The sequence below is a fragment of the Numida meleagris genome, chromosome 1 (assembly GCF_002078875.1).
Source record: "Numida meleagris isolate 19003 breed g44 Domestic line chromosome 1, NumMel1.0, whole genome shotgun sequence".
Classification (NCBI taxonomy): domain Eukaryota; kingdom Metazoa; phylum Chordata; class Aves; order Galliformes; family Numididae; genus Numida; species Numida meleagris.
Genome location: NC_034409.1, coordinates 38,298,208 through 38,314,711, shown reverse-complemented (window position 1 = coordinate 38,314,711; position 16,504 = coordinate 38,298,208). Strand labels below are relative to the sequence as shown.

Genomic DNA, 16,504 nt, shown 5'->3' with positions numbered 1-16,504 from the left:
AAAAAATATTGTTCAAAAACTGAAAATAAAAGAAGTTGAGGAGAGTTTAGAGGGGCAGTCGTGTTGCTGTTTTACTTTTCCAAACCAAAATGATTTGATAAAAACAAAACCATTAAGTGTATGTGCATACACAAACTGGTGGTTCTTGTGCAGGGAAGAAGTTTCAATTAAGACTTCTCCCCAGGCCAACTGATGGTTTATAGATAGAAGGAGTGTTTGTATGCCTGGCTGGAACTTATGAAAGGGACTCATTAAGGTACAGGATGGAGACAGTGGAGGAAGGTTTCTCAATAGCCCATTGAGAGCAGTGACCCAACATGGGCCAGAGAAAGATGCAAACAAACAACAATAGAGGGAGAATTAGGAACTTTTGGCCCATCTGTTTCCTGTAGGTGAATGCAAGAGCTGAGCCGCCTTGCGTGGAGTTAGCCACCTGTTTACTCAGCATTGTGGAGGGCAGACAGTTTTCAGCATTGATTAGATAGCCAGGCACGTGGCTATCTACCGTTGCTTGCTAAGAATGTCATGCTGCTGTGTTCATTTCAAAAAGGGGCTACCAACACCACCAGTGGTGTATCACATTCCTCCATGAAATACTGTCTAAAGAGAGGAGGAGGTAGGAGAGGGATCCCCTTCTTCATTGGGAATGGTCCCTGAAGATGCCAGTTCCTCGTGCTTTCTACTCAGGAGAAATGAAAACTCCCTTCTAGACCCAAAGCCAATGGTATAAGGGAAGGAACAGCCCTGATCCTCCCCCTGCTGCATGCAGTAAAGAAGAAAGAGGCATCATTATACACTGAATAAGTTCTCTGGCTTGCATTTCCACATTCATCCAGAGGGACTTTCATTCCTTTATTGTATTTATAGGTCCCCAGGCTTGGGAATATTGGCTTAAACGAGGCTAATGGTAACAGTTGAAGCTAAATCCCAACACCTGCTCTTATAAGCTGTAGCTGTCATCTCTGTTCAGCTGTTCTCCATCCTCCTTCACAACAGGCCTGTCCGTTGTAATCAACACACAAATTCTCATTGGCTTCATTGGCCAGGTCCAGTCTCTCTAGCAAAACCTCAGGGATGGGAATACTGCTTCATTGACCATGGAGGCAGGGGAAAATCTTAAAGTTTGACCATGTTTCATGTCACTGCACAATATTTGCTCTTTTATCTTCTATCTTTTCTTTTTTGATGCAGCTGAAGGTGCGGCCAGAATCTCTTGAAGGAGGCTCCTGTAATATTTGACTTAAGCCTCTTGTATCAATAGGAGGGAATGACCTTTCAACAGTGTCTCTCGTCTAGTTTCATTCTCATGGTCAATGAATCACACCACAAGCTTTGATCGACTGAGTGTGAAAATTACACCATAAGGTCATCTGTCTCTTTGAACAAGCAGCTGTTCCATTTTTTTCCTGTCTAATTGAGTTTGTCCTGCTGAAAAGGACAGAGTTTCTTTCATATTTCAAAGTGATGAGTTTTTTGCATGATTTCAGTGAATTTTGGGTAGGAGAGGGCCTGCTTCTGCTTATGGCTGCTTCATTCTCTGAGGAAATGTAGCAGGCTGTTTTCATTATCCATGAAATATATCTGACACCAGGCTGCTTAAGGGCATTCCTGTACCCCGTGATGCATGGCACTGAGGGTGCTCTGCAGTCAAGGTATTGCTGTCAGGTTGGCACTAGCCTGGACTGCTGCAGAGTCAGCATTTGGATTCCCTTGGTGTAAAGAGCACCTGTACAAGAGATAATTCTACTGTTCGTATTTCACTGACTAAATGGGAAACCGGTGACTAGTTTTTGTGTTTCCCTGCAGTACCATTCTGGGGAGAATGGAGGGGAAATGTAAATAGAATAAAAAACAAAACCAACCGAAAATAAACATCCAAAAATCCAAAAGCTGCTTGAAAGTCCTCTCCTTCCCTGTGTGTTCAGCACAGACTTGAGGATCCAGTTTATAGCAAGGGATAACCAGAGCTGAATCATAGCAACTTCTGAACACTCTGGCTGTACTGAGACAAACCCGTTGATGCAAGTGAAGTCAAGGAGAGGTTAAGACTGTGACTCAAGCAGTTTTGAGACAGGGAAGCAAAACTCTTTCTTCTAGAACAACAAAAGCAAAACAAGGTCAAATCTAGGATTTTTTTATTTAGCCTATTAAAGGACAACAGTACAGTCTAAATGAGAGCATTGGCTGCAGCTTCTTTAGGGAAGTGAACACTATTTCTGCTGAAGCTTATCATCCTCAGCTCCAGCTATTCAGACACAAGGTTTCATTGGGGTGAAATGTGTGAAGACTAGAATGTGAACAGCCCCTAGAGTACTGAACAGGAGTAAAGGTTTATGTCTATGTGCAGAGTAGCGTGGTGCCTGTCTGGAAGAAGTCCTGTTGTTATTCAGAGCAAACCATTTCTTGGTCAATAATGGCCAACTATTCTGAGTAGCTCTATGGTTTAGCAGTGAGGGACACGATGGAGAATGTTTAGGATCCAGTCCTATCGTAAGAAGGGCTGACAGGTAAGAGGCATAAACAACCGGACAAATGACCTTTTCTTTGTGATAACAGGTTTTTTAATTTATTTTTTTCCACCAAAACAAAACAAAACAAAAAAAGAACTGTGAAAAGCCTATGCCAAACATTTGGACTGTTATTTTCTACCAGTCACTTCTGTTTGAGTAAGAGAATTGTTGTAAAAATTATTTAGCTCTCAATCCCTCCCTTAATATTTATTTTAGTGAAGAGATAGCACAGAGCCCAATATAGATACAGACCTTGGGAGATGAAGTGCTAGGTCCCATTTTATTATTGTCCTTAGCTTAGATCATTAGTGCTTGGATATAATAGAAGTATAAGGTTGTTTCTGGAAAGTGCACAGGCTACTAATCCCATCCTCATGCCTATAGCCACACCATCATTACTGAATTATTTAGAACTCTCATTGAAGGACTGATTGCTGTTATTGGATATTTTTATACAAAAATAATCTGAACTCTGTTTCAAGTTCACTGCACTGCTGGATAGACAATAAACTCTGTTGCTCATTAATAGCCAAAACTAGCCTGAGTTTTACTGAAAGGTGCATTAACTCACATCCTGTTGTTTGGCTCTATGATTGCAAAACTAAAATGACTGAACACAATGTGGCAACATACATGCTTTTGTAGCTTTGCTGCCAACTGTTCTTGGCATAAAAAGAGTTGACTCATTTTGAAAATGGGCCTCTGTTACTTAGAACTGGGGCAGAATGCAAATGCTCATGCTGCTGACCATCACTGACATCGTTACCGGTATTTTTTGTGGAACAGTGATGCACACTCTCAGAAGGGATTGACAAGGGGTACATTCTGTTAAGCTGATACAATACAGTAAGATGAAATCACTCACCTCCTCCAATAAGTCCATAGGTGAGTTTGTGAGAGTTTATATTTAAAAAAACGTAATGCAGACTACGAGTGTTTTGGGAGCTCTGTCTGTGTAAATAGTGTCTGGGTTGAGCTTGTTTTTCCTGGCAAGACAAATGCTCTGTACCCATTCTGTTGGTTCCTTGGGGATGTACAGTCCATTATCCTATCCTTGAAAATAACAGGTGTGAGGAGAGAGAAAGCATGTAAGAGAGAAGGGCAGTTTACATGGGAAGGGGGATTACTAATAAAAGGTGTCGTCCTGAAAAGGCTCGCTCTGGACACTGGATACATTGCTTTTCATTTCTTTGTAATCTTAGCTAAGTTATACGATGTGAGAGAATAGATTTACATTTTCCCACCTGGTTTTATGCAAAGAGGATGGTAGCTATTAAGTTTTTGACTTTTCATTATTACATGTCACAAAAGCCTACAACTGTAAGATGATAACACAGAAGGTCTGTAATGGGACCTACACTAAGTATTGAGGTTGAGACAGATATGGCATGCATTACCTCCCCATGCATAGTAGTCAAGCAAAGTCTATTCTGGATGCATACAGCATCCCTTTCTTTCATAGCAAAGCTAAGTTTCTTAATATATGTTATTATTCTATTTAATATTATCCTGAGAGGAAGAAAGGAAGTCAGAAATGACTATTTGTCATCATTCCGTGGCATCTTTATTCTGCAGACTTTCACCTAAATCATCCAAATGTTGAAAGAGACATGGTCTTCACCATGACAAAACCTTCCTGGCACTGTCTGTGTGACTATTCTGCATGACAGAAGTAATTGTAGACAATTTTCTGCTTCTATGAGATACATTTAAAAACTGAAGAAAAGAAATAAAGGACCAGCTAAGGATCCAGATATAATTTAGATAAAATGAGAATTCGCTTCTCACACTAGCTCCCTCCTAGATTCAAGGCAGTCTTTTGCTGTATTCTGGAACTAGGATGATCTTGTAAATCTTTGCTACTCTTCAGCTTCTTTCTTTCCTCCCTTTTCCCCCTATTCCATTCTCTCATATGAGGAAGCCTTAGCCAAGCAGTGGCTTGACACAAACCATTCTGAACATACAAGGTCTGAGACATGGAATTGGCAAACAGCTGGGCACTCATCCTTCTTGCTGGAGTAATCGTGTACTGCAGGAGCTCAGATAATGACTGATTGCCTTTAAAGGCACTAGTTTCCTAGACATATTTTGATTAGTGCTCTTTGCTCAGCTGGCAACACAAGAAGAGTGTTGGATGAGTCCCACAGAATCTGGGGCCTTATTTGCCCATTTGTTACATGAAAATCTGTTGGTTTGGGTCTTCTGAATTCAATTTTTGTGCATTGCAATGTGTTTTTGAAGGCATACCTCTATTGTGGACCTTTCTGAACAGTGTCTGGGGGAGAATGGGACTCAGTAACTCAGGAGGATGCTTTCAGTCTCACCTCTCCATTGTCCAAAAAGTGATGAGGCAGTAGACAAGGACAGGAATGGAGAATGGGAGAGAGGACTGCAAGCACCAGAAGAGCGTTGGATGATCCCTCTTGGTTATCTGTGCTTTTGTGGTGATTTATTGAAAGAGTAACAGCTAGTGAGGCTAAGCATATTGATGTTTAAGACTTGGATGCCGGACTGTCTGAGATTTGGCAGGTGTAACTTACACTGCTTGTTCAATGCAGAGTAAGGTCTTAAGCAGGGACATTCATACTGCATGGCATCTTACCCATGGCTGGGCAGTGTGAGCACAGTTATAAATTCCTGGAGAATTCTAATTCAGTACAGAACCCAGGCAGTTTTCACCATGGTTGCAGAAGTATTGGTCTCAGCCACCTCGGTAAGGTGAGTGCCCTGTGTCACTCACCATCAGCTCTCCCACCAGAAATGCATGCCACGTTTCCTGGAAGAGGCTTCCTGTGCTGTGGCTGAGTAACTCCTGAAGAGTGCAGAGTGCCTTGTGCTTGGCAAATGTGGTAAAGTCATTCTCTCAGTGCAGGTTTGGAGAGCACAAGTGCAGCTCACTGGATGACTCAGAGGTGCTGACACAGTATGACAGCAGGTTAAGACTGATCACTGTAGCTGTTTGCTCCATCTTTCTTGAGGGAGATTTGTCCCAAAACAGGGGGGACGGGAAGGCTCATGAGTCAGCTACTCAACCGCCAGAACTCACAGCCCAGCATGTTATGTGAAGCTGCCACTGACCCAGGGTCATGCTTTTAAGCCATACTGTAAACTACAGCTGCTTAAGAGCTGATTCACATCCCTTACATCTCTTTCTGCTGAAACCTTCAAGAATACATTTGATGTCCTTGCTTCATCTCCCATTGTTTGCAGGCCAACATGAAATCACGAGCAAAGTTCTGCAGAGGCAGAAGAAGGTGCTCCACTTCACCGCCCTTAGTGAAGATGTTTCTCTTGCTCTAATAGCCGTTGTGACTGTCCATCTGATTGCTCTGTTATGACCTAAAGTCTGGGCCTGAAGGACAAGTCTTGAAGTTCTGTATGCTTTGAAAAGAGCCTTTCTGTTAAATAGAAGGGTAACAAATGTCCATTCTATTCTTCGAAATTATAATCCAAGTCTTTCTATAGCCCTACATGGATTGGCCTATAGAAAAAAATGGTCAGCTTGATTCTCTTCACAAGTTAAAAAATCTGAGTTACGTAAGTGGGGAGAACCAAATCCAACATTTTTTCTTTATTCTTTGGATTGCAGTGGTATTCAAAGACCTCATATGAAAAAAGCCACCACATGGAGGAAAACTATCCATCTCACAAAGAGCCCCAAGTTGACAGACAGTGAGAGAAGGGATGCTATTATTGAAATTCTGCAAAAAGGAGGAACTGAAGCCTTCAGAGGAGAGAATTACATTACCTCATGTGAGCTCCCTAATTTAGCTAGTCAAAGAAACTCATATTATTTTTCTGGCAATTTATTTTTGCTTGCAACTTCTGGCCAAAGTTGAAGATTGGTGTTTATATCTCTCTGCTGGCAGGGAAGGAGAGGCTGCTTAACTGGAATAGACTAGATGTCAATATTTAGGTGGCTAAAATTAAGTGAGGGCAAACCCCACTCTTGGCACCAGAATATATTGGAAAGGGGAAGTCAGATGGTAGTCAACCAATGGTTTGTTGTCTAACTAAAGACTAAAGACGTGGCTGTCAATGGTTTACGGGCAGGTTTGCCTGGTTCCATGACTAATGGGGCGGGGGACCCACGGACCCACTCCCCGGGAAAGAGAAAAGGGAAAAAGGGTAGGGATATGGGCCTAAAAATAAAACAGCAGCAACAATCTGAGGAGAAACAAACTGATTTACTAAATAAGATATCAGAATAACAAAATAACACAACATAATTACAATTTAAGCTAATAAATCCATAAAATGAGAGAGTGTCCAAAAGCAAAGAGGTCTTACTCTAATGCCTACGGTGAGACGGCTGGGGAGCAAGATGCTGCCAGGATGAGAAGATGGGCAGAGAAAAGAGACGTCTTGTGATCTGCAAACAGTTTTTATCTCGCCTTCTGAATGGAAAATGGTAACAGAGCAGCAAAGTCCTCTGGGAAATGTAGTTCTTCTCTTCTGAGAACCAGGTACCCGTAACAATCCACGATCCACAGAACCGGAGCATTAACTCTTTAACTCCCAGTGCACTACATGATGTTATGATGTAGAATACCAATAACCAAAAATCATAAAACCATGACAGTGGCAAAAAATTTATCCTGACTTTGCTGTCCTTCAGTATTTTTTCCAGTAATCTGGGTGATGGAATAGGCTGTATATTGATTACTGTATTGTGATGAAAGCCTAGAAGGGGTTATAACCATACTAGTAAGATAAGTGCAGTTTCAAGGGATAGTGACAAATTGGAGAAATAGTCTTAACCAATATGATGTTCTTTGAGGACATAGGCTCAGGAGCAATCTGTTGCTGGATGGAAAAAAAAGTACACAGGCACCAGCAGAAGGAGGTGGATAATACATCACAAACTGAAATATTTGATGTGGAAAAAAAAAGCAGTCATCAGATGGGGATGCTTAAATGTGTGAGTTATTCCCCTTCATTTCTATAATATAATTATTTACCTCATTTTATTCCAGTTTCTTGGCTATAGTGCTGTGGTGGATACCATCATTAAAGAAGGATGGAGGAAGCCTAAAGGAAAGTAACAAAGATGTCCTATAAAATATAAATTATGAGAAAATGTGAAAGAATTAGGAGTGCATAGTCCACAGTAGGAAAATCTGAAGGAGACGGAGGCTGTAGTCTTCAAACGTGTAAAAGATCATCTCAAAAAGGGTGGTGGTTAATTTCCTACCCTCACGCATGTCCTGCCAGAGGTGAACAAGGAGCAAGGAGATTAAATTACAGTAGAGGAAATATTGTGTAGATATTCAGGCCGCAAGGGCAGCAGAGCAGCAGAGAACCTCAAGAGACCGAAGTACTTTAATCACTGGAATTTCTAATAACAAGGCCTTTTCATGTCTTTTTTCTACAATTCTGTGATCTCACCCACTTTATGTTGAATTAGCACATCTGGTCAAGCTCCTGGAATAATTGTGAGAATACGTCAATTCATTAGCAGCAGCAGCTCTTCTTGTTGCTCACTCCAACCAGATCTTATATCCCTATCCTCTCCACACCCACTTTCTTCCATAGTTGCTGGGAGGAGTGATTTGCCCCAGTTCACAGCCTGCGTTTTCACTTAGAGTGGCTGAACAGCTGCTCGTGCCATCCATGCGCACCCGATGGTCTTGCAATGGAGTCTTGCTGGCAATACGCTCAGCAGTAAGTGCCTCCAGCCCCTCTCTGCCACGGAGCTCAAATTCTCCAGAATAATTTCATCTCTTCAAACAAAATAAAAGCAGCTCTGGGTGTGGGGGCAGGGGGCTTGCTCTAATCTCTCTTTCCTCAATGTAAGCAGCATCTTTATGAGGACAGCGAAGTACTACCAGCTGGAGAATTAATATAGAAAATTTCCTTTTATGGAAGAAGTCTTTTTCTAACACTATCAAAGAGAAGCTTTTAAAGAACAGCACTAATTTGAAAAGCTTACTGTTTCCTTTTAGGCTGTGGTTTCAATCTAAATAAAGCGCTTCTTCCCATTGCAGCACAGACATTTTCAAGTGCACTGACGGTAACAGGGAGATTTGGTTATCAGTGAATCTTTCTGTATTTTATTCACATAACAAAATAATGTTGTTATTCAACATTAAACATCTCTATCAGTCTGGAAGAACCTAATTCTACTCATAGGGGCCATATCCGGCTGTGGATGGAAGAAAGAGGGAAAGGAGAAATGGGGTGAGCTGTGTGACTGAATGACCACGGCTACATAGTGCAGCAGGGGCTGTGCAGGCTGCAGCAGCAATGCTAATGCAAGGAGGGGAGACCCCAGCCCCCTTAGCTCCCTCTTCTTTGGATCATGTGTACATGATGAGTCCATGCGAGGCTTTGGACATCCCTCCTGCTGTTCACAAATAACCTCGTAGCTCACTGCACGCTCCTGCGCTGATGTAGTAATCCTGTTTCAAGGCACTAAGTAGATTGTAGTCTGCTCAGCACAGGTGTTTTCCTTCTGTGATTTTTCTTAAAGCACCTCAATGCTGAGCCATTTCACCCTGCAATTTTCCTTTACGTTTTGGCTTGTATTTGACACTTAGGCTGTCTTTTCCACAGACTTGACTGGTTTGGGTCATAGTGACAATTGCAGGACGTGTTTTGCACCCAGAACTCCAGCTGAACTCAGCTGTAGCTGCCTAGAGCCAAAATTGGGATTGCTCCATACAATCTGTCTTGGGTCAGAGTGCCTCTGCATCCTCAGCATCTTGTGTTTCTTCAGCCTTAGCTGCCCCTGTCATCTCCCTCCTAGTTCATAGAAGACCTGAATTCAGGCAGATAAAACATTTCCTTTTGATTGCTCTGAAACAATTTCTTGAAGGCTGGCAGTGTAGTGGTCGTAACTCCCTGCTTGGCCTTAGCCTGATGTTTTAGACATCTTCTTTCAACTAAAGCAACAACATGTTTCAGAGGATCATTTGAGCGTTAGGGTTGGGCTCATTTAATTTGTGCAGAAGGTGAGTGCTCAGTTTCCACTCTCCTAAGGAAAGTTTTTTTTGCCCTTTTTGTGCTATGCCAACAAACCATGAGCTTGTCAAATTCCTATGCTTCACTGTAATTACAGGGTGGGCATGAGAAATGATCCAGAGAGTCAAAGGCAGAGATGTGGCTCCATAAATGCTTCCGTCAAACTGACCTCAAGCTGGCAGGCAACATTGGTGCCAACAAATATTTAGCAGGTGCAAGCATGCCAGCCACTTGCGGTATGCCGTATGCTTCTTTAACAAGTAGATGGCTCTGTGTGCTGCTTTAGTATCTGTGGACAAATCCCATGTGCTTCTATTTATTTACCGTGGCACTTTGAATGATGCTATGCAGAGTGCATTTGACTGCTAGGCACATCACAAACTCTTTTCCATTTTTCACTCATGTCCCACTTGCAGTGCTCATGCTCTTCTCTTTTTCCAGGAGATTGGACTCCACTCAGGCTTCATGAAGCTGAACATTTGACTTGAAGAGGACTGAGATCATACTAACAGACAGATGACAAATGAACGCAGTCCCAGCAGCCACACATGGTGCAGTCAGATCGGGGAGAAAAAAGGCAGCAAAGGTTTAGGGTGAGGGATACGTAAAGGATGAGTGGTTGCAGCAATACATCTTGTAATGTTTAGAAAAATCATTCATGATTATGAGAGAGAAGATTGAATAAATGGCCAGGGGAAAAAAAAAGAAAAAAGAAACGTATGCGAATTACATGTCAGCATCTTTATTTACAGAACTTCATTGTGTTTCACTGTTTTTTTTCAGCCTGGAACAAGGACAGAAGTGTCTTAAACACAAGACAGATGGGGTAAGAAGATGGGTGTGGAGCCTGCAGAAGACTGGCTTCGAGGATGTTCAGGCCTCTGAAGGCTTCACATGCATGTCATGAAGTGCACATAAAAGGTTTTTTTTTTTTTTTTTTAGACTGTGCTAACACCATTAACTTGCTTGTCTTCATGCCATCATAAAGGATTTCTGGTAACTATAAACCAGGTTTGCTGCCATTGTGAGTGAGAAGGGCAGGAGACCCCAGAAGCAAGTGACAGGGAGCCAGTCATGGAGCCAAGCTGAAGGAAGGGGCATAAAAAGCCATAAAAGCAGAATGTGACTGGAGGGAAAAGCACCTCCAACTCTTCTTAGATGTCTGCAGTGTGCTTCCTAGTAATTTAATGCTTAGAGCGACTGAGGTTGAAATTCATTGAGCGCTTTAAGCTGGTGTAGGGTGGCATTCCTGTTGAAAGAAGCCAGGCTTTTGGTTGTTGGCTGTGGCAATTTCCTTTCTCACGGGCAGCCAGCAGGAACAGAACAGTGGAAACAGAAGAGGAATATTTGGGAAATGTGAAAGTTACTTTGTTCAAAATCAAGATCTGATTCTGACCACTTGGGAAAAGTGCTTCCCCTACATATTTATCACCCAATGCAAACAGAGCATAATACCTGGCTTATCAAATTTCATTCATATTTTCAATATAAATTCATATGAAACAAGCTTTCCTTACAGTTCTCTGGTGTAAAAAGAGTATAGGACTGCTACGCAGTCCTCCGCCGCTGGATCTAAAACAGGACTCAATACTCCTTGCAGAAACAAGCTGAAGACAGAACTGAAGGAACGTGAGAGTAACCATCTGGCACAGGGTGGAGGAGCAGAGCTCCTATGACTGCCTAACCCAGATCTCAGCAGCCAGACTACATCAGCTCCACACTGCCAGCCACATCTCACTCACCTCCTCCCTCTTGCTGTAGGGGTAGCTCTGGCTGCATCGGGTGGGATTTATCAGCAGCCCCACCCGAGCCCTCGTGGATAAATGTCAGCTGGATAGCATTAGTCACAGTCCATGGAGCACATGAAAGGTAATTTAATTGGTTCATGGAGAGAAGTAGAGAACAAAGCTCTCCCTCCCACAAGCAAAATGCGTAAGAGCCTCTGCCTGCAGCCAGGCCAAAGCCAGGCCCGGCTCCCCGCCCAAATCCCTTTGCCAGCAGGGAGCATAGCCACAAGTCCTGCTGCCTGCTGTTTCCTGGGGGAACACCCCAGTGCTTGTGGCATGGCTGCTCGCTGGGATGGGAGGTTTTCACACAACACTGTGGCACATGGATGCCTGCTTCCACCCAATCTGCAGGAGGGTGCTCTTTGGATCCTGCCCTTATTATCAGCGTGGTTCTGTGAAGGTTAGGGGCTTAATCCCACCTCACTTAATCTTTTGTGAGCGCGTAAGGAATACATGGAAGACATCTGTGTTCAGTGTAATTAATGTCATCCATGCTAGCAATGCAGTGGAGTAATTACTGTAATAAAGTTCCCCTACATGTTTCTAATTTTAATATTGAGTAATCTCCAACTTTACACTTGCAGTTTATGATGCTTGGAGCCCAGATCACAATTTTTAAACATATTGGTGCTCACCATTGGCATTTATAAAGTAATTTTACACACTCACTGTTCTCCTGTCCCACTCTTATTTCCTTCTCAAAGTTCTGGAACAAATGTGTTCCTTTATTCCTAACACCCCTGAAATGTCTGCTTCAGAAATGTAGTATGTGGAATCTGGTGACTGTTTCACAGATGTGGAGCAGGACCTCAACATCAGCCATTGGATCTGACCAGATGAAATTCCTAACATCTGCTGCTCCGAGTCAGACACTGCTTTCTGTTATTCCAGCTGTTGCTGAGTGTGTATTGAACAGCATCAATTAGCTAAACCTCCTCCTAACATTACTGAAGCTTGTTTTTTTCTGCAGCAACTGGAGAAGTGTTTTTCAAGGAGAAATATTTTTCAAGCCTTAAAGATTTATTTGTAGCCGTGGTGTCAATACACCCTCTAATGGGTTTTTAGTTTTTAGGCCAAAATACCAGAAGCCACTGACTGCCAATAAGAAGAACAGATTGCACAGCACCACTCCTCTCTCAAATTCCAAGTGTGCTAGAAATGAGCGGTGAATTCCCTCTTCTACGCTTAGGAAGAATGAATTGTGGAAAGTCTAAGACTGTAAACAGGCTGCAGTAAATTAAGACAGAGAAACCCAAACCTTTTGCCCGGGGATCTGCTAGGTAGTGCTGCTTATTCTTGGCTACTTTTAGCTGATGCGTCTTTTCTTCAACTACATCCAATTCCTACCACTGTTTGCTGTTGCAGTACGTACACGGGGCTCATTTCAGCCATGCTGAGGCACTTTATTTCAGAAAGCTGTGTATTGGTGTGGCTTTAAAGCAAGGCTCTTTGTGGGTGCACGGCTCCCAGTGATGCCTCCCAGCTCTAACCCAGCATGACACCTCTGCCCAGTGCTTTGTGGGGCTGCAGAGCTCCACAGAGAGCATCTTACAGAGGTTTTGCTGGCTGGAACCTGTGGCCATAAAACTGTGCCTCTGATTTACAAGAACATGAAGACTTTTAATCAGGTCATTTTTTTCTTGTTAGTGTCTCTGTCAAGAGAATGAGGCGTCATATTTTAATGGCCAATATATTCTGCTAATTGCAGCATTTCATTATTTTTCCTTGACCTTGTCAACAGCCAGCATTCTGATTGTATATATACATTAAATGCATTAATGTCCCTCTTTCTAATGATCCAAGCTGTCAAGCAGAGGTTGAATAGTCAGGCAATGACCCTGCAGAATAATGAAAAGATCAAAGCAGTGCCATGAACTTCCCCCGTCCACGGAGTATATGAGGCATTCACTTGCTGATATTTCATTCTTGTGACAACAGCAGGAGGAAAGCACCAGCCTCCTCTCTGCACGGAGACCTGCACAAATGGCAGAGGGGTCAGCGCTAGCTCTTGTCACTGCTGTTGCGGCAAACAAAAGTGGCCAGCAATAAATGGCACAGAGGCATAATGTCGAAGGATATGGCCTTCCCTGCATTGTCAGGGAAAACAGCCATCTGACACGGGTTTGCTGCAGTCACTAACCTTGTACCACTCTGCTTCTCTGTGTCTTGATCCTCCCCTCCACTGCCAAGACCTGAAGCAATGAAAATTCCTGAAAGGTCTCAGTAACTGTTGTCTGTTTTTTCTTTAAACAGTACTTCTGTGACAGTGCCCTGTTTTGTGCAATATTTGCAGGAGAATATTTTCTCCTGATGATTCTTCTTCTTCATCTCCCTCATTTTTTTGTGTTTTTTTTTTTCTTAGCTCTGGAAAATTAGTGCCATTTTGATGAAGTGTGAAGTTGTAGTGGGTTGTTAATTATTTCTCCTTTGATCCTTTAGTCACTGTGGCTCATTATCTGCGTGGGAGAAGCAGTATTTTCTGCCTTGTGTGAGTTACTTAGGGGAAAAAAAACAAACAAGCAAATCTTGCATCTGTTATGCTTTTCCTTCCCAGTGTTTGGGATTCTAAATAACTATTAACACTCATTTTTTCTGCATTTTTTTTTATTACTAAGTACAAACAGGCAGATAAACACATAGACCAGACTGTCGGGTTCACTTACTGCAGTCTTATTGAGCTAATTAAAAAAAATTGGGCCATGCAATTATAATGTTAAGGTTATAATTTAGCCAGAAACTATAAATCAGTGGGTTCAGATTACCCAGCCAGTAAATTCATCAAGCTTGTAATGAAATCGGTTGACGAAATTAACACTAAAAGCAATTGGGTTGTACCAGTTTTTCTTCAACATTTGAGGTAGAGCCAGCTTCCTTTCCATGTCAGCCCACCAGCAGCGACTGCCTATAGGTGCCCTAAGCCAAACCCAGAGAAGATCCATTAACGTGGCTGGATACTTCAACAGCAAATGCCCTGAGAAATGCTAAGTCTCCTTAGACCCTTGTGCAGCGATGGTGTCTGGTTTGTGGTGGTCATTGTGGTAACATACATTTCAGTCTGTTCTGATTGCTCCCAGCTCAAGGCACACAGCCTTTTGTCCAACATGTTGCACCACATGTCCTGTTCTTCAGTATGAACTGACTCACATTTTATATGCAGTGACTATTCCTTTAGTCCTATCTATTCTTGGTTGGGTTTATTTTGGTTTTAACCATGATGCAGAAGGATATTTGCCTTGGGAGTGTCCTCCTTCCACCCCATCATCACCACTCCTCTAACAGCTGCTGTCTAATCTCCCTGTTTTGTTTTTAAGCTCCTTTTGGGGGCACAGTGATACTATTTACTATCCTATCAACAAGGCAGCTACTGCTAATGCAAGGGGATGTGCTGTTTGGATTCAGAATGAGGAGGAGCTTCACAAAGCCAAATGCAGGCTTGGGAGAGGCAAAAAATAGTTGCAGCCTGGCATATGATTCAGGTTACTGCCAGGGAACACTTTGCTGATGACAATGGCACATGAAAAATACTCTAGAAATAAAACTGAACTATATCTCCTGTTCATATTGGTGAACTTCTGGAGGGCTGTCTGCAAAAGTTACTTTTTAAAAACCGGAGAACACAAATTTTGCACCTGGGGAGAAACACCACCAAGCACCAGCACATGCTGGGGACTGCCCAGATGGAAGGCAGCGTTGCAGAGAAGAGCCTTGGGGTTGTGGTAACTAACAAAGTGCCCAGGAGCCAGCAGTGTTCTCTTGTAGCAAAAAAAGGCCAATGTTGCATGGGACTCCATAAGAAGGAGTGCTGCCAGCAGGTCGAGGGAGGTGATCCTTCCCTCTAGTCAGCAGTGGTGAGGCCACATCCAGAGTGCTGTGTCCAGTTCTGGGCTCCCTAGTTCAAGAAAGACAGGGAATTATTGAAGAGAGTCCAGTGGAGGGCCACAAAGATGATGAAGGAAAGGCTGAGAGAGCTGGGACTGTTCAGCCTCAAGAAGAGAAAGCTCAGGGGATAACACACCTACGTGCATAAATATCTACACATAGATAATGAAAATGAGGGAGCCAGGCTGTTTTAAGTGGTGCTCAGTGCCAGGACAAGAAGCAATGGAAACAAACTGGAGTACAGGAGGATCTCTCTGAACACCAGGAAGCATGTCTGTGCTGTGTGGATCACGGAGCACTGGCAGAAGCTGCCCAGAGAGGCTGCGGGGTCACCTCCTTGGAGATCTTCAGATGTCGCATGGATATGGGCCTGGGCACCCTGCTCTGGATGTCCCTGCTAAGCAGGGTTGGAGCAGATGGACGCAGAGGGCCCTGCCAACCTTAGCTATTTGGAGAGTTTTCTTGTGGCACAGCCCCTAGGAGCTATCTCTTCCTATACAAGTGAATTGTTTTCTTCTGTTCTTGTAATCACTCCCTTCTTTATGGTTCCTCTAATTTTGCAGCCAGCTCAGCAAGGAAAATGATACCTTAAAAACAGTCTCTGATAATGAAGAGAAAGAAGTGTGCATCTCTGCATGTCTTGTTTTACCCACAAGATAACCAACACTGCCAAGCTCTGAAGGTGTGCTTATAAAATGTGTGGGCAGAGAGCACCATTGCAAAAATTGCATAGACCAAATACGCCTACTGACTGCCAACACCTCTATTTTGCAGAATTTATTCAGACCAAAGCCATGTCAGAACTGGCGGTATTTTGCTGGAGTAAAGTCACTAAAAGCAGGTCATTGCAGTTACTTCCCAATCACAGTCTGATATTAGGCTTTGTTCATAAAACCAATCTAGGCTGCTACGTTACTAGTTATTTTGACCTAGAGAAGAAGTAGCTTTCACGTAATCAAACCCCATTGACTTCAACCACCTGAATACAAAATCGCTGATTTCAGGCACTTCGACTTCTTTTTTGGGCTGGAAGAACATAGGCACTTGTGTTTGTTCCACTTTCAATGCCTGTTAGAGAAGGGGCAGTGGTAGGATCTGAAATGAAAATGTCATTTGTCCTTAACCAGCTGAAGGACACTAAGTGGCAGCAGCGGCTGCCTTGTTTAGTTTTTCTCTTGTATGTGTTGTGGTTCCTTCCACTCTTTATCACAACTTTTTTTTTGCAGAAGAAATTGCACTTAAGTGGGAAAAAGCAAGATTTTAACAACAGGTACAACTCAATTTTAGAAAGAGGAGGGAAGACAAGGAGGAAAAGAGAAAAAAGGGAAGGGAAGGGAAGGGAAGGGAAGGGAAGGGAAGGGAAGG

The 16,504-nt window shown here is 42.9% G+C and overlaps 1 long non-coding RNA gene across 2 annotated transcripts in view; it reads left to right on the top strand.

Moving 5' to 3' along the window:
- LOC110392844 overlaps positions 1-16,504 on the top strand; it is a 66,250-nt gene that overhangs the window by 25,810 nt on the left and 23,936 nt on the right. Inside the window, exons 3-4 of one of the 2 annotated variants that reach the window (XR_002434646.1) lie at positions 9,915-10,394; positions 16,366-16,409. This is a non-coding gene — a long non-coding RNA (uncharacterized LOC110392844). The remainder of the gene's footprint in view (positions 1-9,914; positions 10,395-16,365; positions 16,410-16,504) is intronic. The other variant, XR_002434647.1, reaches the window with a different exon arrangement.